The following is a 23,956-nucleotide window of genomic DNA, read 5'->3' on the forward strand; positions in this document are numbered from 1 at the left end:
TGTGCTCATTAACCGGATGAGGGATTCGCAGGTGATGGAGGAGAAGCGAAGAGGAAGAGGACCCGGTGTAAGTGGTGACCAATATGGTCGTGCGTATGATGCGCCAGGGGATTTAAGAAGCTTGGGGATTGGTTTGGATCCGGGTGTTCGTGAAAGGCCGTTGGTGAAGTGTGCGACAGGTCTGGTGTGCGAAAAAGGAGGTGTGCAAGAAAGTCCGACTCTGGGGTGTGTGAGGAAAAAGTGCGTGCCAAGGAGTGAGTGTGCTGGCGAGAGTGAGTCGGTCGTAGCGCGTGTGCGAGGGAGCACATGGAAGCGCGGTGTGGTGAGTGTTACAGAGGGTGTAACGCAAGAGTGTGCGCGAGGAAGGTGTGTGACGGACAGGTGCATGGGGAAAGAGTGCGCTGTCAAAGGCAAGGAAGAATGCACACCTGTGGTGAGTGTTACAGAGGGTGTGACGGGAGAGTGTGCGCGAGGAAGGTGTGTGACGGACAGGTGCATGGGGAAAGAGTGCGCTGTCAAAGGCAAGGAAGAATGCACACCTGTGGTGAGTGTTACAGAGGGTGTAACGGGAGAGTGTGCGCGAGAAAGGTGTGTGACGGACAAGTGCATGAGGAAAGAGTGCGCTGTCAAGAGTAAGGGTGAGTGCGCTGTCAGGAATGGAGGTGAAAGTAGTGAGAGTGACAAGGAGCGTGAGTTAGTTGTGACAGGTGAGCGAGGATGTACACCTGGGATGGAAGGATGCACACCTGGAATGGTAGAGCGTGAGTGGGAATGCACGCTGGAGTTGGTGGTGAGACACGTGGTTGGGTGTGCGAATGAGAGCACACCTGTGATTGTCACAGAGGAGGTGACCGAGGAGGGGGTGCGAAGAGGTGTGTTAGTGAGGTGTGCGACCAACGAATGTGTGCCAAGGTGTTCGGTGGTCAGGTGTGTGACCAAGTCTGTGAGTGGAATGAGGGTACCTGGGTGTGTAAGGAAAGGTAGCATGGGAACGGCTGGATGTGTGAGCAAGGAACGGGCTGCGGGGTGTAAGCGTCCAGGTGAAGCATCGACGTTACACGGGTTAGAGGTTAGAGCGACTTTTAGCCGAAGCGGGCCCTCGGTACGTGCTGGGCCTCGCTTTGAACGGCCGCGTCCGTGCTCCACTAGGCGGAGCGGGCAGCCCGATAGAAAGGGTCGTCATGACGACCACTTTTTGTTGAGGCATGCCGGCAGGTCGAGATCGGGACATTGGATGGCTCCACGCCGAGGTGATGTGTGGGATCTCGGCACGGGTAAACCCCCGTCCCTGCACCGAGTACCGGACGTGTCCAGCCGCTGGCACAAAACAACCAGCATCCATTGCTTGGCTTTACGAAGCCGGGCTTTGGACAGGGATTGGCGCACCGAGAGGTATTAGTGAGTCGACTGGGTGATGAGGTTAGTGTTTTGGACCAAAAATTAGAGAAAAACAAAATTTGATGATTGGCAAGGGATTGGCAGTAGTGATTGGCAGATGATGGGCAGTGATTGGCAAATTTTTGATTGGTTGGAATTTAGGTGTACAAAATTGATAGTGAGAGACCCCCGATGTGGTGGGATGGCAAATCCACCATCCCTCACAGACGTGGGGGCAAAGGAGCTATAGTTTATGGGGTGTATGGCAGTGAAAACTAGCCCGGGTGGGTTAGGATATTGTGTGTAGGGATCTAGCAGATGACATTAGGTAACGTTAAGTTTAGTTAGTGACTGATACCTGTAGTGGGGACGCAGGTAGATTAGTATGGATGATAATGACGTGGGAGCGCAATAGTTTAAAGGGACGACTGGGAAGCGCAAGTTTCAGAAGGGAGTAGTTAGCTGAGATGATGCTGTGTGTGTGAGAATTGAACAGGTGTGATTGCACAGGTGTGCAATTGGACAGGTGTGTGGAGCAGTGTATGAGTAGTGAGTGTGTGGATCAGCGCGAATGCGCTTGGGGAGAGAAGGGTGCAGGTGGCACCAAGTGTGAGAGCACAGGTGTGCAAGTACAGGTGTGTGGAGAGAGTTGGAGTAAGTGGTACGGAGTGGTGTGCATGGTGCGAAGGTGTGGATGGGGGAAGAGTGGACCCCTTTCACGAATACCCGGGGCGGGTAGTGTAAGTGTTAGGTAGAGGGTATAGGTAAGTTGTGGTTGGATATTGGCATTTGTGGTGCGGTTGCAGAATGGTGTTGTGAATGGGTGCATTAGTGTTGTGGAAATGGCGGGGCGTGTAGCCTGTTAGTGTGTGTAGTTGGTTGGGCACTCCACCACTGTGAGGATGTCGGCCAGGGGAGGCCGCAGGTGGGCTCTGGGAGCCGGTAGAGTTGTGGATGGGGCCCGAGGATCCGGAGGATGGACCCGGGTAGCCCAGTGCCAGAGAGGGCACCGAGTGGGGAGAGTGCCAGAGGGCCTTCCCCTGGTAGTTAGGTTAGGGTAAGGAGCAGGTAAGCTCGGAGGCAACTGCAGTGGTGGAGGTGTGCAGGTGGGTAGACCCACTGGGAGAGGTACACGTCGCAGCCCAGAAATTGTACGAGGGCACCGGGAGATGAATCGGGGGAGTGAGACCCCAAATTGAAGAGCACCACAGTTTGGCCAATGGGAATTGGTTTTTAGAACCCATAGTGTAAGAGGGCCAATGGTTTGGCCGGAGAAAGACCCCGGGTAGTGTAAAGTTGTTAAAGTCATTTAGGAGATAGTTAGGATTGATGAACCTGTCGCACCATACGCAGCCACTTACCTGAGGTGATGATGATGACTCCACACCTGTGTTTTCTTGGTTTGTAGCAGGAAATGAGATTGCTGTGGATTTGAGAGACGCATCACGACGTGGATGAGACATTGGGGTGATTCCATCTCTCCCTCCCTAGGAGGGACTGATGATGAATTGGTAATGGCAAATTTTGATGTTGAGTTGAAAATGGCAAATTTTGATGAGAGTTGAAAATGGCAAATTTGATTGGTTAGGAGGGAGAGAAGACGAATTTGGTTTATGGGAGGAACGGGGAAGACAGTAGGGATGTTTGTTGATTTGTAAAGTAGATGTTTATGGGTAGTGTTGTGTTTTGTGGATGCAGTAAGGGGTAAGGGAGGGGCCATGTAGGTTACCTGGTGGGGGGGGGGGGGCGTACGATAGGAACGTACCTGTCTCACCTGGTTCCCATGTGCCCCCAGTGTGCATCACCTTACATTGCGTGCACTTTTGCGCCCTTACCACCTTACTCACTTGTCTGCTTCTTTTGTCTCCCACCTCCGAGGATCTGGCTTTGGGGTAGAGAGAGAGGAGAGAGAGGTGCTGGCTGCGCAGTTGTGGGCCTGCACTTTCGCTGTTTGCTGCCGGGATCGATACACCATATGGACCGCAATGTTTGTGGCCACCCACAATGGACCGCAGTTCGTTTGCGGCCAAGCACCACCCGGGGATGGACCTATGGGTCAATGTGGCACCTATGCCATACAGGTGAACCACTTTTAGTTAACACCAAGTGCACCACAAGAAGAGCAAGAGACACCTGCAGGGTTAGGGGTTGTCGAATTTATTTTTATTCCAATGAACAATGGTGACTGCACCGATTGGTGGAGGGGTGGTGCTTTTGATGCTCGGGAAGGGTGCTCTGCATGTTATTAAAGGCCGTCGGCCACAGAGCACTCGTGGGTTGGTGTATCGATGCTGGCAAGCGCGCTCTCTCTATGCACAACATCTGCATGTGTCCCTCCAAAAACAGGTCCTGGATCGTAGTGTAAATAGCAGCGTAGTCGTGTAAATAATGCTCCCTACCGGCTGTATGTGTAGTTTGAGAATTCTTTCCGGATTCGGTTATCCTGTGGGTGTGTTTCTGTGAGGAGAAGGGTGCAACGTCGCAGGGGGACATATTTACTCATTTGTGAATATCTGTAAAACTGTCGCACTCAGGGTAGAGTTAATAGTAGAGGGAACTACATTGCGTGCCACACTAAAGTAGGTAAAAATTTATCGGGTCGGGACGCCCCGAGGGTAGAGAAGGGTGCAATGTTGCGAATATGGAATTTGGCCTCCATATCCGCTTGTAAATATTCCCCTATTTCTCCAATACTCCCCAACTTTCCCCAATCCCCCATTCCCTAGTCCCATTGCATGTAAATAACACTCAGTAGAGCCGACCTTCCCCTTATTCCCCCATTAAATGTCGTGCCCAGGTCCACCGCACCACACGTAGACCACTTTCGGACATCTTCCTAGTTATTCTTAATCTATGTCAGTTAAGGACTCGTTTCCATTAATTCTGACTCTTCGTTGCACCAGAATGTGATTATATGGCATCAGTAGTGAGTTTAGGACCTTTCCCATACCTCCTCCCATCTTCTTCCCCGTCTACAACAACAGAGGGGCACGGCGCTGCGCGGGGGGGAGTGTGCGTCCTCCCACCGGCTCGGTTAGCCGCCATCGACAATGCGCTCCAGACAACGCGCTCCAGACCATGCGCTCCACGGGGTTACCACAAAGGGGCTCCTTGTCAGCTCCTCGTCAAGGGCGGAGCCGGTAACCCCCCCGCACGCACCCAATGAGAAGCAACGTGCCGATTCCACGAGGCGGAGCTAACGAGCCGAGGGCGTGTCACTCCCCGCCGGATATACGCGGCCCCGCGCCGGATGTGACGTCAGATGCGCCTGAACTACGGAGAGCAGAGGAAGCCACCGCCACCCCCAGCGCGACGATACCTCCCCGCATCTTTGGACCGGACCGAACCGGGTCGATTCTGACCTTTGAGCCCAGGTGCACCTGGAGCCATCGCTACCTTGCCTTTCCTAGCCATCAATCCCCGTGTGAGTCAGCTTTGTCCCGTTTATCTGTCGTCTGTTGGGAATAATATAAGATTGTGTCTAAGTGCTTGTCTTTCTATGTTGTACCTCTCGTCCCTGTAATCTGACCTTCCGCACGAATATAATCTCCTCCGGAGGTCTTGAGAACCGTATCCCTGGTGTCGTCATTTTAATCCCAGCCGTGTGTCTGTTCCTTCATTGACCTAGCATCGCGCGACTAGTCAACGTTCGGCTTCGGGTATAATATCGAGTATAATCTTGTGCAGACGTGGTCATCCCAAAACCGCTCGGTGAATAACATCCAAGCCACGTCAGTAACAATATATATATATATATTGTTGCGGTTTTTAGAACCCTCACTTGTAAATACTTGTAAATAATATTCCATCATTTAAAAGGTTAAAGGTCGCACCCATAGTTAGTCCATATGCAACACGTAGGCCACCATAGGAAGTTTAGTTATTTCCTTATTATGTGTCAGATAAGGCCATGTTCCCAATAGTTGAATCTGCGTTGCATTAATCAAATAAGATAGGCCCCATTTGCTTCCTTTCCAATCTCTCTCTCCCAATTCTACTACGCGTCTCCGCTTGCCAGCAGCGTTCGCTGCGTTGCGCTGAAAACAAATGCCATTAACCACGCGGTCAAGCTTGAGGAAGAAGGGGGCGGAGCGCCAGGAACGAGGCATGGCCCTGTCAACTCGCCGTCAAGGGCGGAGCCGGTGAGCCCTCGCCAACCAACCAGGGCTGAGCTGAGCTCACTGGCGGGCGTGGTTTTGAAGTGCGCGCATTGATCTCAAAGCGCATTATATAAGCGCACCCGCAAAGCCCTTTACGGACTCATTGTGAAAGGCGCTTAATGAACTTATTGATTGGGAGGCGCGCTTGTTTCAAAGGACTGCGCGGAGACGGTGATTGCACGAACTGCCTGTGATACGAGCCATTGATCGGGAGAGAGAGAGAGAGAGAGCTGGCACGAGCTACGTATTATGTACACCGCATCCCAGTCCCCCTGATATATGTAACCCTGAGATACGTAAGGTCCGCTCACGTCCGACGATACGCGCGAAGCTGCCTGCTGGGTTTCGCCGCGTAACCGGAGCCTGGACTGGAGTGGACCGGAGCCGGATCCCATCGCCTGGACCATCTGCCTGGACCTTCCTCCCCTACCACTACAATCCCGTGTGAGTGTGTCTGTTCGTCCTGGGGTCGTAATAAGTTAAGACTGTTTAGATAAGCCTGCCCTGTGTCCTTTTTGTTTCTTCTTCCTCCTGTATATTCCTTTCGTTTCCTCTTTGGGTTTTTGTACATAATAAATAATAATAATAATAATAATGCATTTATTTTATATAGCGCTTTTCAGGAAGCCCAAAGACGCTTTGACAGAGTGCAAAACATAATGCATAGCAAAACATAAAAACAATTGCAAAAAAAGAAGAATCAATAGGGAAATATTCAAAGCACAAAGGAGGGAGAAGGAGAGGAGATAGTCAGGGGTTAGATGCTGTGGGTTAAATGTTGAATGCAGTGTTGAACAGGTGGGTCTTGAGTGATGTTTTGAATGTGGTGAGTGAGGAGGAGTCTCTGATGGTGTGAGGTAGCGAGTTCCAGAGGGTGGGAGCAGCGATGGAGAAGGCCCTGTCCCCCCAGGATCTAAATTTGGTCCGGATGGGGGGGGGTCAGGAGGTTGGTACCAGCAGAGCGGAGGTTGCGGGTGGGAGTGTGTCTGGAGAGGAGGTCAGCCAGGTAGGATGGGGCCAGGTTATGGAGGGCTTTGTAGGTCAAGAGGAGGATTTTGTACTGGATTCTCTGGGAGATGGGGAGCCAGTGAAGCTTGTAAAGGACGGGGGTGATGTGGTCACGGGTCCGGGAATGGGTGAGTAGACGGGCAGCGGAGTTCTGAATGTATTGGAGTTTATTGGTGATTGTTGAGGGTGAACCATAAAGGAGGCTATTGCAGTAGTCCAGACGGGAAGTGATGAAGGCGTGGATGAGGGTTTCTGCAGCCACGGAGGAGAGGGATGGACGGAGACGGGCGATGTTTTTCAGGTGAAAGAAGGCTGTCTTTGTGATCTGTTTAGTGTATTTGTCGAAGGAGAGGGTTTGGTCAAAGATGATGCCAAGATTCCGGATGTGAGGGGAGGTGGATACTGGGAAACCGTCGATGTTGAGGGCAAAGTTATGGGTGGACTTGGTGAGCGTTTTTGGGCCAATGATGATTATTTCAGATTTATCACAGTTAAGTTTGAGGAAGTTGATTTGAAGCCAGGATTTTATTTCAGTGATGCAGTTTGTCAGGATAGAGTGGGTGGCGGTGGAGATAGACTTGGTGGAGATGAAAAGCTGGATGTCATCGGCGAAGCAGTGGAATTGGAGACCATGACGGCGGATTAAGTGACCGAGGGGGGACAGGTAAAGGATGAAGAGGAGGGGGCCAATAACTGAACCTTGGGGGACACCTTGGGGGAGGGGAGCAGTGGGGGATTTGCAGTTATTGATGGAGATGAACTGACGTCTGTCAGAGAGGTATGATTTAATCTAAGAGAGGGCAGTGCCGGTAATGTTAAAGGTGGTTTCAAGTCGGGTGAGGAGGATGGTGTGATCGATGGTGTCAAAGGCGGCGCTGAGGTCGAGGAGGATGAGAATGTTGAGGTTGCCAGCGTCAGAGGAGAGGAGAAGGTCGTTGGTGATTTTGAGGAGAGCAGTTTCAGTACTGTGGTTGGAGCGGAATCCGGATTGGAATGTTTCATACAGGTTATTGGCAGAGAGGTGATGTTTGAGTTGAGTGGCTACAGCGCGTTCCAAAACCTTTGACAGAAAGGGTAGGTTGGAGATGGGTCTGAAGTTATTTAGGGTGTCAGGGTTTAGTCCAGGTTTTCTCAGAATGGGGGTAACAGCAGCAATTTTGAGGGATGGTGGGACGATGCCTGTAGACAGGGAGGAGTTTATTGTTGCAATGATAAGTGGAGAGAGAGCAGGAAGGGAGGCCTTGACAAAGCTGGAGGGGATGGGGTCAAGAGTGCAGGTGGCAGTTTTCATTCCGATGAGGAGTTCAGAGAGGTCAGTAGGGGAGACTGGGGAGAATTGAGACAGGGGATGGCAGGATAAGGGGGGGCAGGTGGTTTGAGGGGGAGCGGGTGCGGCGGTGGTCAAGCTGTTGTAGATGTTTTCAATTTTGCGTTGGAAGAATGAAAGGAAGGAGATGCAGTTGTCTATTGTGAATGACTGGGTGGTGGTGTTCAGGGGGCTGAGGAGTTTGTTTATTGTAGAGAAGAGTGCTTTTGGGTTTCCGGAGCCAGAGTGGATAATTTGAGAGTTGTAGGCGGGGCGGGCGCGGGAGAGGGCATCTTTATAGTGTTGTATGTGGTCCTTGTAGGCCTGGGAGTGAACTGTGAGACCTGTTTTATTGCGGAGTCTTTCAAGTTGGCAAGCACGAGTTTTCATCAGGCGGAGTTCAGGGGTAAACCAGGGAGCAGAATGGGTGAAAGAAACTGTTTTGGTTTTTATAGGCGCAAGTTGGTCAAGGCAGGAGCAGAGAGTGTGGTTGTAGTAGTCAGTGAGGTCAGAAGGGGTGTGGAGGTCAACGAAGGGAGAAGTGGACATTTTTTCAGAGAGGGTCGATGAGAATGAGGTAGGTGAAAGAGCGTTTAGCTTACGGAAGTTGATAGTGCGATAATGCCTTGGTGCTGGGGTGGGGATGTTGATGGTCAGAGTGATGGCTAGGTGGTCAGAGAGAGTGAGGTCAGAGCCAGAGAGATGGTGCAAAATTAGTCCAGTAGAGCAGACAAGGTCCAAAATGTGACCACGGTCATGGGTAGGAAAGTTGACATGTTGAGTGAGGTTAAAGCAGGTGAGTAAATCAGTGAAGTCAGTGGTTAGCGTGGAGTCAGTGGAGTCCATGTGGATATTGAAATCACCAAGGAGGAGGATTGAGGGGGAGAGGGAACATAGCTGGGTCAGAAAGTAGGAGAAGTCAGACAGGAATGATGGGTGTGGTTTGGGAGGGCGGTAGACAACAGCCATGACTGACTGTGTGTGACCAGAGAGTTTAAAAGCCAGGTGTTCAAATGATGGAGCAGATGAGATGGAGATGAGGTTGGTCTTGATGTCTTGTCGGTGAATAACGGCAATTCCACCACCTCGGCCCTCCGAGCGTGGTTTATTGATGTAAAAATATCCATTGGGTGTGGTGAGGTTGAGCGTGTAGTAGTCCAGTGGTTGTTGCCAGGTCTCAGTGAGACAGAGAAAGTCCAGTTTATTTTCCAGGATGTAGTCGTTCAGGATGAGGCATTATCTAAACCTCATGAGGCATTGCTAAATAAACCCTTATTTGTTCTTCCTACACTCTGGTTTCCTCTTATCCGATCACCTCTGTCCTTTCTTTCAATTGAGTACGTGTGGCACGATTTGGAAACCGTTCAGGATCGGGTTAGTCTTTGTTAATGGCTCGGGCCGCGGATTGCTAACCGCTCGGCAATTTCCATCTTATCCGTGGTTTGAGCGGGAGTTATTTCCCTGCTTTACGGTCGGGTCAGTAAGTAGGTATTTGGGACGTCATTGACCAATCACCCTAGCTAATTCCGACCAGAAGGAGCGACATAGCTTCCAGGATCGGGGGACGGCCAGCTTAAAAGACAAGAGGATTAACCCCCCCCCCCTTTGATAATGGGAGAGCCGACCCCCGAATCCGCAATAATTGGTGTCAGGAGTGGGATTGGACCCGAACCAAATTTGAATACATCAAAAAAAAAATTTGGTCGAAATTACGAGCGGCCGGAATTTTATTTAAGAACCAAATTGTGTCGTGCCATGGATAGTCAAGGCGATCGGATGCCGGTGGGGGGAAATGGAGAGGTGGAGGAAGGGGTAGAATTAACCCAGGATCCCAGGGAAGAAGGGGGAGAGATGGAAGAGGAGGTTGAGGAAGGTGCGGTAGTGGGGAGTGCAGGCGCACAAAATGGCGGCACCTCGCACATGGCCGCGGCAGCCGAGCCCGCAGTGCCAATGGACTGGGGCCTATTTATGGTGCAAATGAGGGCCTATATGGTCAAAACGGGTGAAGACATGGAAAAGAACAGGGAGCAATTTGGAAGCCAAATTGGGGGGTTGAGAAATGAATTGGTCGATCAAATTGGGGGGTTAGAAAGTAAATTAGGGGCCCGATTGGAGGACGTGAGTAGCCAAATGACCGAAGGGTTAACGAGGGTGAAAAGCAAGATGGACACCCGGGAAAATCAAATGAAAAGAATGAAGGACGGGTTAACAGGGTTTGAAAACAGAATGGGTGGCCACATAGAAAAATATGGGAGAGACATTGACCGCAGATCAGGCGGAAAGGTTGCGGGGGTACGCGATGAGGTAGCGCGGCTAGAGGAACGCCGGTTGAGCGAGGCTGAGCAAGGCGCAGTTACGTGGACCGGGGTAGAGATCGCGATCCGGGGTATGGGAAAGCCGACGACCGCAGAATTAGAAAATGTTACTTTATTAGCACCAGCCAGCGTCGAGCTTAACAAGGAAAAATAAATTGCAATCAAAGAAATAGTGGAAATTGGGGTGGAAAAGACGGCAGAGGTAGTACAGGAATTGAAGGACAAGATGGAATATGCCCAAAGTCTGTATTCACATCGTGATGCTGTGCTTAATCCCAATAAAGATTTGCAGGTGCGTGTGGAGAAGAGGATCCCAAAGGTAAGCCGGGCTGTATATGGCGCGAAAAGGTTTTGCGGAAAAGTGTTTAGCGCGAAAGGATTTTTCGCGCGCTTGAGACCCGGACGGCACCTGGGCGTTCGTGGAAGGTCCTTTGTGCGCTGTGTGAGAAAGAATGGCGCGCATGTGTGAATGGCGCCGGAACGCGAGTGTGATACCAAGAGCGAGGGTGAATGCACATCGGAGTGTATGTGTGATGAATGTGATACAGAGAGTGAGATGGATGAGGAGCGTGTGCGAGAATGCACACCTGGGATGGTTAAGGAGCGTGTGCGAGAATGCACACCTGAGTTGGTTGTGGCGAGTGTGCGGGAGAGCACACCAGAGTGCGTGATTGGGTGTGCGATAGGGGATTGCACACCTGTGGGTAGGTGTGCGCTGAATGGGTGGATGCAAGAGTGCACCCCCATGAGTGGTATGGAGTACGTACCGGGAGAGTGTGCGCAAGAAGGTGCGTGAGAGAGGTGTGTAACGGAGTGTGTGAGTGTGCCTGGGTGGTGTGCATGAGAGAGTGCGGTGGCGGAATTGACAGAGTGCATGGAATGCATGGAGTGTATGAGAGGCGTTGGAGCGCCGCATTTTGTGAGTGTAGAACGGAACGCGTGGTGTGAGCATGCGAGTCGGGCATCGACGTTAACCGGGTTAGCGTTTAGCCCGACGTATAGCCGACCCGAGCTCTCGGTGCGCGGTGTTCTTTGTGTGCTGCGGGGGCCGGCCAGGATCGGTGCCGCGTCGCTCCTGCACGGAGCGCCGTGCACGATTCGGGCCGGGCTCCGCCCTGCACGGTCGGTGCCGCATTTTTCCAGGCAAGGCTACTGGCCCGGTTCGAGGGGAGGTAGGAGGGTTCGGAGCGGGCCCCCTTGTGGTGGCGGCGCTCCAGCCGGGGAAGGCTGGGCCATCGCGCTTGGGAGCGCAGGGCCCTGCGTAGGGATGGTGCGTGGAGCCTTGGTCCGACAAAACCTCCTCCCCTGAATCGTGAATGCCGGATGGACCCAACCACAGGAGACATACCATCCGCATGGATAGCCGGCTTTCCGAAGCCGAGCTGTGATGGAAATGCATTTTCCCCGAGAGGCTCAAGTATAGTGGACATTTGATGGTAGCAGTAGTGATGGCGAATGGTAGTTTTACCATTCACCTCACTTTTTTGGGCAGATGAGCTATAGTTTATGGGGTGGCAGTGAAAACTAGCCCGGGAGGGTTAGGATAAATGTATAGGGAACTAGAGATGACCATAGGTGACATAAGATTAAGCAGTGACATTGTACAGGTAGTGGGGATGTAGCCAGGTTAAAAAACCACCTTTAGAGGCCATTTTTCCCCGCAAGCAGGGGTTGGCCTTTTTCGGGGACCGTGGTTGTTATTGTTTTTTGGGTCCCCTTTTTGAAGCAATGTTTTACGGCCGGATGCCCTTCCTGCCGCAAACCCTTTTTGTCGCCTTTTTACGACAAACAGGGAATTACCAGTGAACTGGTACTCAATTTGCCGACCTCGGAAGGATGACAGGCTGAGTCAACCCCCCTGGCGTTAATTCAGCGATCGACCGGGATTACGAACCCAGGATCCTAGGATCCTAAGCTGGCACCCTAGCCGCTAGCCCAACACCAGCCAGGTTAGATGGTTGATAACGACGAGGGATGTGCAATAGTGTAAGGGGTGACAGGGAAGCACTAATCTTAGAAGGGCAATAGTTAGTCAGATGATGCTGTGTCTATGAGCTTTAAGTTTTGGATGAAATGAGGAATTGAGAGGAATTGCTCGTGAATACTGTGTGTGTCTGTGTAGAAAGTGTATTGAGCCGAGTATCGAGGATGTGTGTGATTGTGCATTGAGTGATTGGTTTGCAGGGTGGCAAGGGAGAACGGTTGGATGGAATAGATGGTCTGGAGTAAATGGAGTATGGAATGAATGGTGTGGAGTGTGGTGTGGAATACGTGGAGTGGAGTTCATGGTGCGAAGGAGTGGAAGGGGGAAGGATGGACCCCTTCACGAGTACCCGGGGAGGGTAGTTTAAAAGTAGGTAGAGGGAGTAGGTAAATTGTGGTTGGATATTGACATCTGTGGTGCGGGTAGTTGCACAGAAGTGTTTTGTTGGGTGCATGAGTGTATGGAATGGCTGGGCGTGTGGCCTGTTAGTGAGAATGGTTGGTTGGGCACTCCGCCATTGGTAGTCTGTCGGCCAGGTGAGGCCGCAGGTAGGCTCTGGGAGCCAGTTAGAGTTCAATGGGGCCCGAGGATCCAGAGAAGGACCCGGGTAGCCCGAAGCCAGAGAGGGCGGTAGTGGGCTAAGGGAGTTGGAGGGCCTTCCCCAGGTAGGTTAGGGTGAAGGAGCTAGGCAAGCTCGGGAGGCGACTGCAGTGGCGGAGGTGTGCAGGTAAGCGTACCTGCTGGTGAGCCACATGACCCAGACCTGAAATTGTGCGAGGGCACAGGGAGTAGAATCGGAGGAGTGAGACCCCAAATTGATGAGCACCACAGACTGGTCAATGGGAATTCGGTTCTTAGAACCACTTCGTGTAAGATGGCCATTGGGTTGGCAGGGTGAGACACCGGGTAGTGTAAAGTGATAATGTCATTTAGAGAATAGTTTAAGCCTAAGTCACACATAGGCGGATTTGTCGGCGACTACGGGCGACTGGAAAAATCGCCACCACCCGCCGACAATCGTAATGAAACCGTAATGGACGGTCTTCTGTAGTCGTGGTTATCCTCCCCAGGTCGGCTGCAGTCGGCAATAGCCGCAAAGGGGCCAAATATTTTTTTAAATCTTTAAAAACGGCGTGCTCAGTCGTCCTCAAAAAAGATCCACCATGCTGTTGAAGGAACTGCGCTCCAACGCGAGTCGAAAGAATTGACGCGACCAAAGACGGAATTCGTCCGAGTTGCTTTATTGAAACAAAACAGCTCAGGTATTCTGACAAGCCCGTTTTTCGGGCAACAATATATATACACATTTATGTCGGGAAGTTTGCCCGGCAAAAGCTATACCGGGCATGCCCGGGTATCAAGGGCGAGCCTTGGAAAGGCGAGTCTGGACCTGCCCGGGCGTGTTTGGCTGCGGCCTGGCAAGTCGAGGCTGGGCGTGCCCGGGCGCTCTGGGCGAGCACTTGAAAGGCGATAGCGGGCATGCCCGGACGCTCTGGGCGAGCCCTGAAAAGGCGATAGCGGGCATGCCCGGACGCTCTGGGCGAGCCCTGGAAAGGCGATAGCGGGCATGCCCGGACGCTCTGGGCGAGCCCTGGAAAGGCGATAGCGGGCATGCCCGGACGCTCTGGGCGAGCCCTGGAAAGGCGATAGCGGGCATGCCCGGACGCTCTGGGCGAGCCCTGGAAAGGCGAGAGCGGGCATGCCCGGGAAAGACGAGACCGGGCGTGCCCGGGAGGTTCGGGCGTGCCCGGGAACAGTGAGTCCGGGCATGCCCGGGAGAGGCGCATCTGGCCGTGTTCTGGCCGGTGCAAGGCGATTATGTACATCCAGCGGTAACCGCTACACACGCCCCTCCAGAATCGACCTGCACCGGCAGGGTCAATTTAAGGGGGGTCCGGATGACCTGGCCGAAGCGACCCCTGGAGGGTCGTGGGGAGGGGTCTGACGTGGTGGTGGGTGGTCGAGCGGGGGGAACTGTGGACGGGGGGCGGCCTCGCCACGGAGGAAGGGCCAACCGTGGTGGTCGGTCGACGTCCATGTGCGCCGGTTTGAGGCGGTCCACAGAAATCCGGTCCGGCCGGCAGCCGAAGTCGACGATGAAAGACTTGTCGCCCCGTCGCAGGACCCGGAAGGGCCCGTCGTACGGCGGCCGGAGTGCCCCCGGTGCGCGTCATGACGCACAAAGACGTACTCCGCTGTGCGAAGCGCCGGGGGGACGTAGGACTGGGGGCCACCGTGGCGGGACGTCGGCACGGGGGCAAATCGTCGGGCGGCCTCCTGGAGGTCCGAGCGCTGGCGAGCGGCGGACCGGGGACTGGTAGCGTCAGGCACGAATTCGCCCGGGACGCGGAGTGGCTGGCCGTAGACGAGCTCGGCGGCGGACGCCTGGAGGTCTTCCTTGGGGGCCGTGCGAAGGCCCAAAAGGACCCACGGCAGCCGGTCGGCCCAACCGTCATCCTGAAGGCCGGCCATGAGTGCGGCCTTCATGGAGCGGTGAAACCGCTCGCACAACCCATTGGCTTGGGGGTGGTAGGCCGTGGTGCGGTGCAGCGTGACCCCCAACGAACGGGCGACCGCGCCCCAAAGCTCAGACGTGAACTGTGGGCCGCGGTCGGACGAGATGTCCGCTGGTGCGCCGAAGCGCGCGACCCAGGTGGCGATGAACGCCTGCGCCACGTCGGCGGTGGTGGTGGAGGTGAGGGGCACGGCCTCTGGCCACCTGGTGGTCCTGTCCACCATGGTGAGCAGGTGGGTGAACCCCCGCGAGGGGGGCAGGGGACCCACCAGGTCCACGTGGACGTGGTCGAAACGCCGTTCAGGCACGGCGAAAGGTGCCAGCGGGGCCTGGGTGTGGCGGTGGACCTTGGCTCGCTGGCAGGCCGTGCAGGCATTGGCCCAGTCGCGGATGTTTCGTCGAAGGCCGTGCCAGACGAAACGCGCCGACACCAGCTTCTGAGAAGCTTTCCGGCCCGGGTGAGAAAGGCCGTGGATGGAGGCGAAGATGCGGCGCTGCCAGGAAACGGGCACGATGGGGCGAGGCTGGCCCTGGGAGACGTCGCAGAGCAGGACGGTGCCCGCGAAGGGGATGTCGGCCAGGCGGAGGCCCGTGTCCGCCACGCGGAGTGCCTGCACCGAGGCGTCGGTGGTCTGGTCGGCCGCCATGAGCGTGAAGTCCACGCCGAGGTGGACCGCGTTCGCGCTGGCCCGCGAAAGGCAGTCGGCCACGGCGTTGTCTTTGCCGGCAACGTGCTGGATGTCCGTGGTGAACTCCGACACGGCGGAGAGGTGGCGCTGCTGGCGGGCCGACCACGGCTCCGTGACCTTAGCCATTGCGTAGACCAACGGCTTGTGGTCGACGAAAGCCGTGAACGGGCGGCCCTCCAGGAGGTGTCGGAAATGGCGAACGGCCAGGAATAGCCCGAGCAGCTCGCGGTCGAACGTGCTGTAGTTTAACTCATTCGGCCGGAGTTGCCGGCTGAAAAAAGTGAGTGGCTGCCAAACCCCGTCCACCCATTGCTCATGGACGGCGCCCACCGCGTAGTTGGAGGCGTCCGTAGTGAGGGCGATGGGCGCGTTGAGCACCGGGTGAGCCAGCAGCGTTGCGTCGGCGAGGGCCTGTTTGGCACTGGCGAAGGCCGCGTCCATGGCCGCGGACCAAACAATGTCATGCTTGGCCGGCTTGCCCCGGAGGGCCTCGTAAAGGGGCCGCATGAGCTGAGCAGCGCGGGGCACGAATCGGTGATAAAAATTCACCATGCCGAGGAACTCTTGGAGGGCCTTGATGGAACGGGGACGCGGGAACGTGGTGATGGCCTCGACCTTGGTCGGCAGCGGCACGGCCCCGGTCTTGGTGATGCGGTGGCCCAAAAAGTCAACGGTCGTCGCGCCGAAGTGGCATTTGACCGGGTTGACAATTAAGCCGTGCTCGCTGAGGCGACCGAACAGTGTTCGGAGGTGGAGGAGGTGCTCGGCGCGGGACGTGCTGGCGACGAGGATGTCGTCCAGATAGACGAAAAGAAACGGCAGGTCGCGCAGCACGCCGTCCATCAAGCGCTGGAACGCCTGGGCCGCGTTCTTGAGGCCAAACGGCATCCGCAAAAATTCGAACAGGCCGAACGGCGTGATGACGGCCGTCTTCGGGACGTCGGCCGCCCGGACAGGTACCTGGTGGTAGCCCCGTATCAGGTCAATTTTCGAAAAGATGACCCGTCCCGCCAAACGGGCGGAAAAGTCCTGAATATGCGGGATCGGGTACCTGTCGGGGGTGGTAGCGTCATTGAGACGGCGGTAGTCGCCACACGGGCGCCATCCACCCCCCGGCTTTGGCACGATGTGCAGTGGCGAGGCCCACGCGCTATCGGAGCGCCGCACGATGCCGAGGTGCTCCAACGCATCGAATTCGGCCTTTGCCACGGCGAGCTTGGCTGGGTCGAGGCGGCGGGCCCTGGCGTAGACCGGCGGGCCCGTAGTGGGTATGTGGTGCTCGATCCCGTGCCGCACCGCGACGGCCGAAAACGTCGGCCGCGTGAGGGCCGGGAATTCCACGAGCAGGCGAGCGAACTCGTTCGTTGCCGGGAGGGCGCACGCCAGTTCGGTCGGCGCGGAGCTGCTCATTGTGCACGCCAGGGAGCTGAAGGTCTCGGCGTGGACAAGGCGACGTCGTTTGACGTCGACCAGCAGCCCGTGCGCGCAGAGGAAGTCGGCGCCCAGCAAAGCCACGGGGACGCTGGCGGTAACAAAAGTCCATTGAAAGCGCTGGCTGCCGAAGCAGAGGGTGACGACGCGTGGGCCGAAAGTGCGTATGGCCGAGCCATTAGCAGCGACCAAAGAGGGGCCGCAAACTGCGTCCAGCCTGTCCTGCTCAGAGGCAGGTATGACGCTCAGTTGGGCGCCGGTGTCGCACAGGAAACGCCGTCCAGACGCTTTGTCCCGAATAAACAGCAAGTTGCCCGAGTGGCCGGCGTTCATGGCTGGGAATGAACGCCGGCCCGGCCGTTTCCCGACCTGCCGAAAGTGCACGGGGGCCGGCACGTCCGAGCCTTGTGTCCGAACCTGGCGTGGTAATAACACCACGCCCGGTCAGGTGGAGGCCCCGGCCGTCGTGTCGGAAGCGGGCGGTGCGGCGTGGCGGCCGCCAGTTGCACCGGCAGTTCGGCCTCCAACCGCGCAGGGCGCTCGGGCGTCGTGGGCATCGCCTCGGACGGCGGCGGGCTCCAGGTAACCGCACCGATGTGCTGGCCCGCCGAGGAGATGTTATCGGCTTCCCTGGCGAGGGCGCGGGAATCCGTGATCAATGTGCCAGACAGGGCGAGGCGTACCGGGTTAGGCAGCTGACGGAGGAACAGCTCCCGGAACAGGAATGCCGGAGATTGCTCGCCGAGCAACGAGAGCATATAGTCCATGCGCTCGGACGGGCGCGTGTCGCCGAGCTCGGGCAGGTCAAGCAGGCGCCGTGCGCGTGCTGCCGGTGAGAGGGCGAAAGCGCCGAGGAGGAGCGTCTTCAGCGCGTCGTATTTGTCAGCAGCCGGCGGGTGCTGGAGGAGGCTCAAGGCGTGGGCCGCGGTGGCGGAACCGAGCGCCGCCACAACATGGTGGAAGCGGGTGTCGTCCGCGGTGATGCCTCGCAGGGCGAACTGGGAGTCCGCCTGGGCGAACCAAACAGCCGCGTGAGCCTCCCAGAAGGTAGGCAGTTTAAGCGTCACTGCCATATCCATGTCGGTAGGTCACCAATGAAGGAACTGCGCTCCAACGCGAGTCGAAAGAATTGACGCGACCAAAGACGGAATTCGTCCGAGTTGCTTTATTGAAACAAAACAGCTCAGGTATTCTGACAAGCCCGTTTTTCGGGCAACAATATATATACACATTTATGTCGGGAAGTTTGCCCGGCAAAAGCTATACCGGGCATGCCCGGGTATCAAGGGCGAGCCTTGGAAAGGCGAGTCTGGACCTGCCCGGGCGTGTTTGGCTGCGGCCTGGCAAGTCGAGGCTGGGCGTGCCCGGGCGCTCTGGGCGAGCACTTGAAAGGCGATAGCGGGCATGCCCGGACGCTCTGGGCGAGCCCTGAAAAGGCGATAGCGGGCATGCCCGGACGCTCTGGGCGAGCCCTGGAAAGGCGATAGCGGGCATGCCCGGACGCTCTGGGCGAGCCCTGGAAAGGCGATAGCGGGCATGCCCGGACGCTCTGGGCGAGCCCTGGAAAGGCGATAGCGGGCATGCCCGGACGCTCTGGGCGAGCCCTGGAAAGGCGAGAGCGGGCATGCCCGGGAAAGACGAGACCGGGCGTGCCCGGGAGGTTCGGGCGTGCCCGGGAACAGTGAGTCCGGGCATGCCCGGGAGAGGCGCGTCTGGCCGTGTTCTGGCCGGTGCAAGGCGATTATGTACATCCAGCGGTAACCGCTACACTGTCGTGATGGAACCGCCATGCTGTCGTCGGTATCCGTAATAAGACCGTAAAGCGGCTGCAACCCAGTCGCTCATAGTCTTACGCAATCGCCCCACCAGCTAGCACGGCAGAGATGCGAATGCCATACGGCCTTCCTGCGGCATCTTCCCGTCTACGGGCCGACACTGTTGCGGCTGCATATCGACTACAGAAGAACTGCCACGTCTCCCCTGCGGTTATGGGAGACTGACGACGACAGCAGTAGGACTAGTGGTGGCCGAGTTACGGCCATTAGCGACAGAGATACGACTGCCTGGCGACTGCATTACGACATACCACGATTCCATGGCAAGACAGGATGGTGTGAGGGTCTCCGTGGAGTGAGGTCCTGTGGTTCCGACAAGGATATGGCTTTATTGTTTGGACTTGGGACTTTTGGGAACTTTATTTTTGGGACTTTGGTCCTTTGGAAACTTTATTTATGGGACTTGGGACCAGTGGAAATAATTTGTTGGACTTTATTTCCATTCTCTCTCCCTGCAGAAAAGTTTGATTATTACATTACAATGATACATCTTTATTAACTTTCTTATTGTACATCAAACATCTTTATGCTTCATGTCATACATCATTGAAATGAATAAAGTGAAATGTAAAATAGAGAGATAAAGATTTAAAAAGTTGTGTGAATCGTCTCCAATCGCCGGCGGTCTTATTGCAGTCTTGTGGACGTCGGAGTAAACCGCCACCCGGCCCCAATGCAGTCGCCGCGATCCGCCATCGGTCATAATCTAGCCGCCAGACTGTCGCCACGCTGCCGCCGTGCATCCGCAATGCAGTCGTCGTCGATCTTCAACAGTCGCCATCCCACTCAGGGCGTCGTCGCAATGCAGGCGCAATGTGGCCGCCTGCAGTCGCCATACTGCTGCCTGACCATATTTGACCGCCCGAAATCGCCAGCAGTCGCCGAAAAATCTTGATCGCCGGCAGTCGCCAGTAGTCGCCAAAATATCCGCCTATGTGTGACTTAGGCTTTAGGATTGAAATCTCTTTGCACCATCCGCATCCACTCGCCTGAGGTGATGATAGGACTCCACACTGATTTTTGCAGACATTTGGTATGAAAGACGCATCATGACGTAAGTGTGACATTGTTCATTGTTCCATCTCTTCCTCCTTATGAGGGATTGATGATAAATTTGGTTTAGGAGGGATTGATAGGAAATTGGGATGATGACGAATTTGGTATTAGGGGAGATATGGGGAAGACAGGACATTAGCGACGAATTTGTAAATTGTGTAGATACGGGGAGGGGCAGGGGTAGAGCAGGTGACATGGGGGGTGACGGATGGTAGGGACGAGCTTCCTTAGCTCGCTCTCCCGCGCCCTTCATGTTGCATTGCCTCGTATTGATGTGTACCCTTGTGCCTTCCCCCGCTGATTACTTGTCTTCCTTCCCCCACTCACGGATCTGTTTGTTTTGGGCCCGGGGGGAGTGCGCAGGTGGCCGCAGTTGTGCGCCCGTACCTTCTCTGCCTCCGGCCTGCACTGATGCACCATATGGACCATGCTGGCACCACCTATGGACCACACGTTTTTTGTGGCCGAGCACCACTTTATGGACCGTACGTTTTGCGGCCGAGCACCCTTCATCAACCACACGGCTGTGGCATGGCATCGCTGCTGGGGATCTTGCTTGCGGACCACGGTCAAGGTGGCACCTATGCCAAGCAGGTGAACCACCTTTAGTTGGCCCCTGCTGGCCATAATTAAGAAAAAAATGGACGCGGTTTTGTGCCCTTTTTTATATCTCAAATAGGCCGCAAGCAAAGAAATCACCCAGAACCATCGGCCCAGCAGCCATCGGCCCAGCTGAGAAGACGTCGGACGCCATTGACATTTATTATTGTTGAAATGTGCACTGGATGGTGCTGACTGTGCATTTTCATTTGTGGTGCAATTCTCTCTTTTGTGCTTGGTGGTGCATCTCGTGCATTTTGCTTGTTGTGGTGCATTTATTATTCTTGGTGTATATGGTATGGTGTATCAGTGCAGTGCATGGCATTTATTTCCTCTTCTCAAAAACATCTTCTTTTGTCTCCCAAAAAGACAGGTCCTGGGTTCGCGTTTGTAAATACCAAATAGTGTTCTTGTAAATAATGCTCCCCACCGTCAATGTGTAGTTTCAAAATAATTCCGGAATTCGGTTAGTCTGTGGGCGTGAGTCTGCCAGGTAGAATGCAACGCAGCAGGCGGGACATATTTAGTTTTAAAAATGTCGCACTCACGGTCAGATTAATAGTAGAGGGTGTTTACATCTAAGTGCCACACTAAATGTTAAAAGATATCCCTTGTAATGGCCCGGGACGTGCCTGGGGAAGGGAGGGTGCAGCGTTGCAGTTGTTAGAACCCTCGCTTTGTAAATAATAATCCTTGTAAATAATCCCCTGTAAATATTCCCATTTTTGTGTAAAGGTCAAAGGTCGCACCTTAGCTAGTCCATATTGCAACACGTAGGGCACATAGAAACCTCTTTAGATATCTCATTAGTATGTGTTCTAGTTAAGGATCTGTTCCCAATAGTTTGACTCTGCGTTTGCATTAATCAAATAAGATAGGCCCTTTCAATTCTCCCCAATCTCTCTCTGTCCAATTCCATCGTAACACCTGCAGTCGGGTTGCTCATTTTCCTGCCCTCCCCTGCCTTTTGTTGGCCGCGTTTTGCTGCACAAGACGCCATTAAGCACGCGGTCAAGTCCGGAGAAGAAGGGGGGAGGAGCTATCGAGCGAGGCGGTTCCCTGTTAAGGGTGGAGCCAAGGAGCCCTCATCACCCAACCAGGGCCGAGTCCAGCGCCTCAGTGGGCGTATCCAGTTGAACCGCGGCTTAATACGCGAGCGCGCTACATAAGCGCTCGCGTGGGACTGCTTCGGGCAGAGAGAGTGGCAGAGTGGCAGGGTCGCAGAGAGAGAAGTGAGTTGGTGCTTTGGTGCTTTGTGGCTTTGGGCAGAGCAGAGCGCAGAGCGTGGTGGTTCGTGGCAGCCGAGAGGAGAGAGGGTTGGCATGACGTGTCAGAGCTGGTGAAAGGGACTGCTTGGCAGAGCTGGAGAGAGACGGTCCGCTGGCGTTCAATAACGACCATACCAACCGCGCTGCCTGCCAGAGTTTCACCGCGGCACCAGAGACGTGAGCCGGAGTGAGCGTGGACGAGAACCGGACCAGTGCCCACGCTGATCGGCTGGACGTTTCTGCCTGCTATTCCCCATACGTGTAGGTCCGTTTGTGTTGTCCTGGGCGTGTGATAAAATAACTGTCTAAGGTTTGCCCTGTGTATCTGCTTCTTCCTCTTCCTGTACATTCTTCCCTTTTGTTTCTTCTTTGGTTTTGGTTTTGTATATAATTAATAAATTACACCTGTTCCTTCTTATTCTTTGGGTTTTCCTCTCATCCGGTCGCTTTAGTCTTTTCCCTGATTGAATACCTGTGGCACAATTAGGAACCGCTAAAATCGGGTCTAGTCTTTGTTAACGGCCTGAGTCGTGGCTCGCTTCGCTTGGCGTGTCCATTACAGCCGCGGCTCGGGCAGGGCTCATTTCCTCTCTTACCGGACGGCGCTGGTAATTAGGTAATAGGAGCAATTGGCCTACAACCCTATTCAGCGCTGACCGGAAGTGATGTCATAGCTCCAGCACTCGGACGGCCAGCTTAATAGAAGGGGATTAACCCCACACCCCCTCGGTAAGGGGAGCGCCGTACCCGAGATCTGCCACAATATATATATACAGACTTGGCATTTAATATGGAATATTTTTTTTTTCTTAACTTGGGTTTACTTTCTTAACTCAGTATATCAATCTGGTGAGTTTCTTTTACACTTTGGTGATTTATTTGTCAAAAGAACCATGTCACTGATTGTCTGTCGCAGCAAGAAGTCAACAACAGGATTATATCACAGGTGGCGTGGCAAAATGTATGGACAGGTGCATTTGACGATTGGCTTCACAGTCGGGTATACAAGGGTTGTTGCGTTCTGTATTAGTGGAAAATAACTGCTGCACGTCTCCAAAAGTTATTTCCGCTTCCTCTGGAGATGGTCCGTCAACTCGACAATGCTGTTTGTCATGGAGTGGTGGCTTTACGAAATTACGGCATGAAAGAGCGTGCTATTGCTCGGCAGTATGGCATCACTCAAGGTCAGGTGTCAAAGATCCTGAAACGAAATGCTCAAAGGGGTGTCCCTACTCCAATACTGAGGCCAGGACGTCCCCGCAAACCACAAGGAGGGATGATCACCAGCTGCACCGGTTAGTCCACAATGGCCGTACCAAGTCAGCTAATCGGCTTAGGGCTGAGTGGCAGCAACTGTCAAATGTGCCTGTATCCAGAAGGCTAGTCAACCAACTACTGGTTCAAGCTGGCTATTGTGCCAGGCATCCCCTGAGAAAGCCACGCCTGACCAGACAACACAGCCAGCGGCGATTGCAGTGGGCCAGAGAGCACTGTCAATGGCAGCCAGGACACTGGAATCACGTGACCTTCAGTGACGAGTCTAGATTTCTGGTCTATCGTCAAGATGACCATGTCCGAGTGCGCAGACAAGTGCATGAAGCCTACAACAAAGATTGTATAGTGCCAAAAGTCCAAGCTGGAGGTGGTGGGGTGACCGTTTGGGCTGCTTTTCATGCAGGGGGCAAAACTGACCTGGTTGTTCTGAATGGAAACCTGAACCAGTTCAAGTACAGGGCCATTCTGGAAGAAACATTGCTTCCATTTGGTCATGCAGCCTTGCGAGGAAACTTTGTCTTCCAAGATGACAATGCACGGCCTCATCGTGCTCACATGATCCAACACTTTCTTGCTGACCATGGTGTAGAGCATATGGAGTGGCCTGCCATGTCCCCGGATATGAATCCGATAGAGAAATTGTGGGCAGAATTTAACGCGTCGAATCGACCACTTGGACAAGCAGCCGACCTCTGTGTGTGAATTGCAGCAGGCTATTGTCACTGCATGGCAAGCGATTCCTGTCCAAACCTTGGCAAATCTCGTGATCAGCATGCCTCAACGTGTACGTGCTCTCCTGAATGCTCGTGGGGGTTACACGAAGTACTGAACTGTAATTTTACTGTCCGTAATCACAGTCGTAGTTTAACTTTTGTTTTTGTTTAAAACAAAATTGTTTATTTATAAAAATTTTATTAAAAATTTATTAAAAAATATATATATACAGACTTGGCATTTAATATGGAATATTTTTTTGGGGGGGTGAACTTACTTTTCAAGATGTCTTAGAACCAAAAGTTCATTGGAATTATGTTGAAATTATTCTAGATTTTGTTAATGTGACCTTTAAAAAAAACAAAAACCACATTTGACATTTCGAAACAAATAAATTGATCCTTGAAAGTGATGTAAATTGAT

This window comes from Myxine glutinosa, chromosome 3, assembly GCF_964187855.1.
Source record: "Myxine glutinosa chromosome 3, kmMyxGlut1.1, whole genome shotgun sequence".
NCBI classification, from domain to species: Eukaryota; Metazoa; Chordata; class Myxini; order Myxiniformes; family Myxinidae; genus Myxine; species Myxine glutinosa.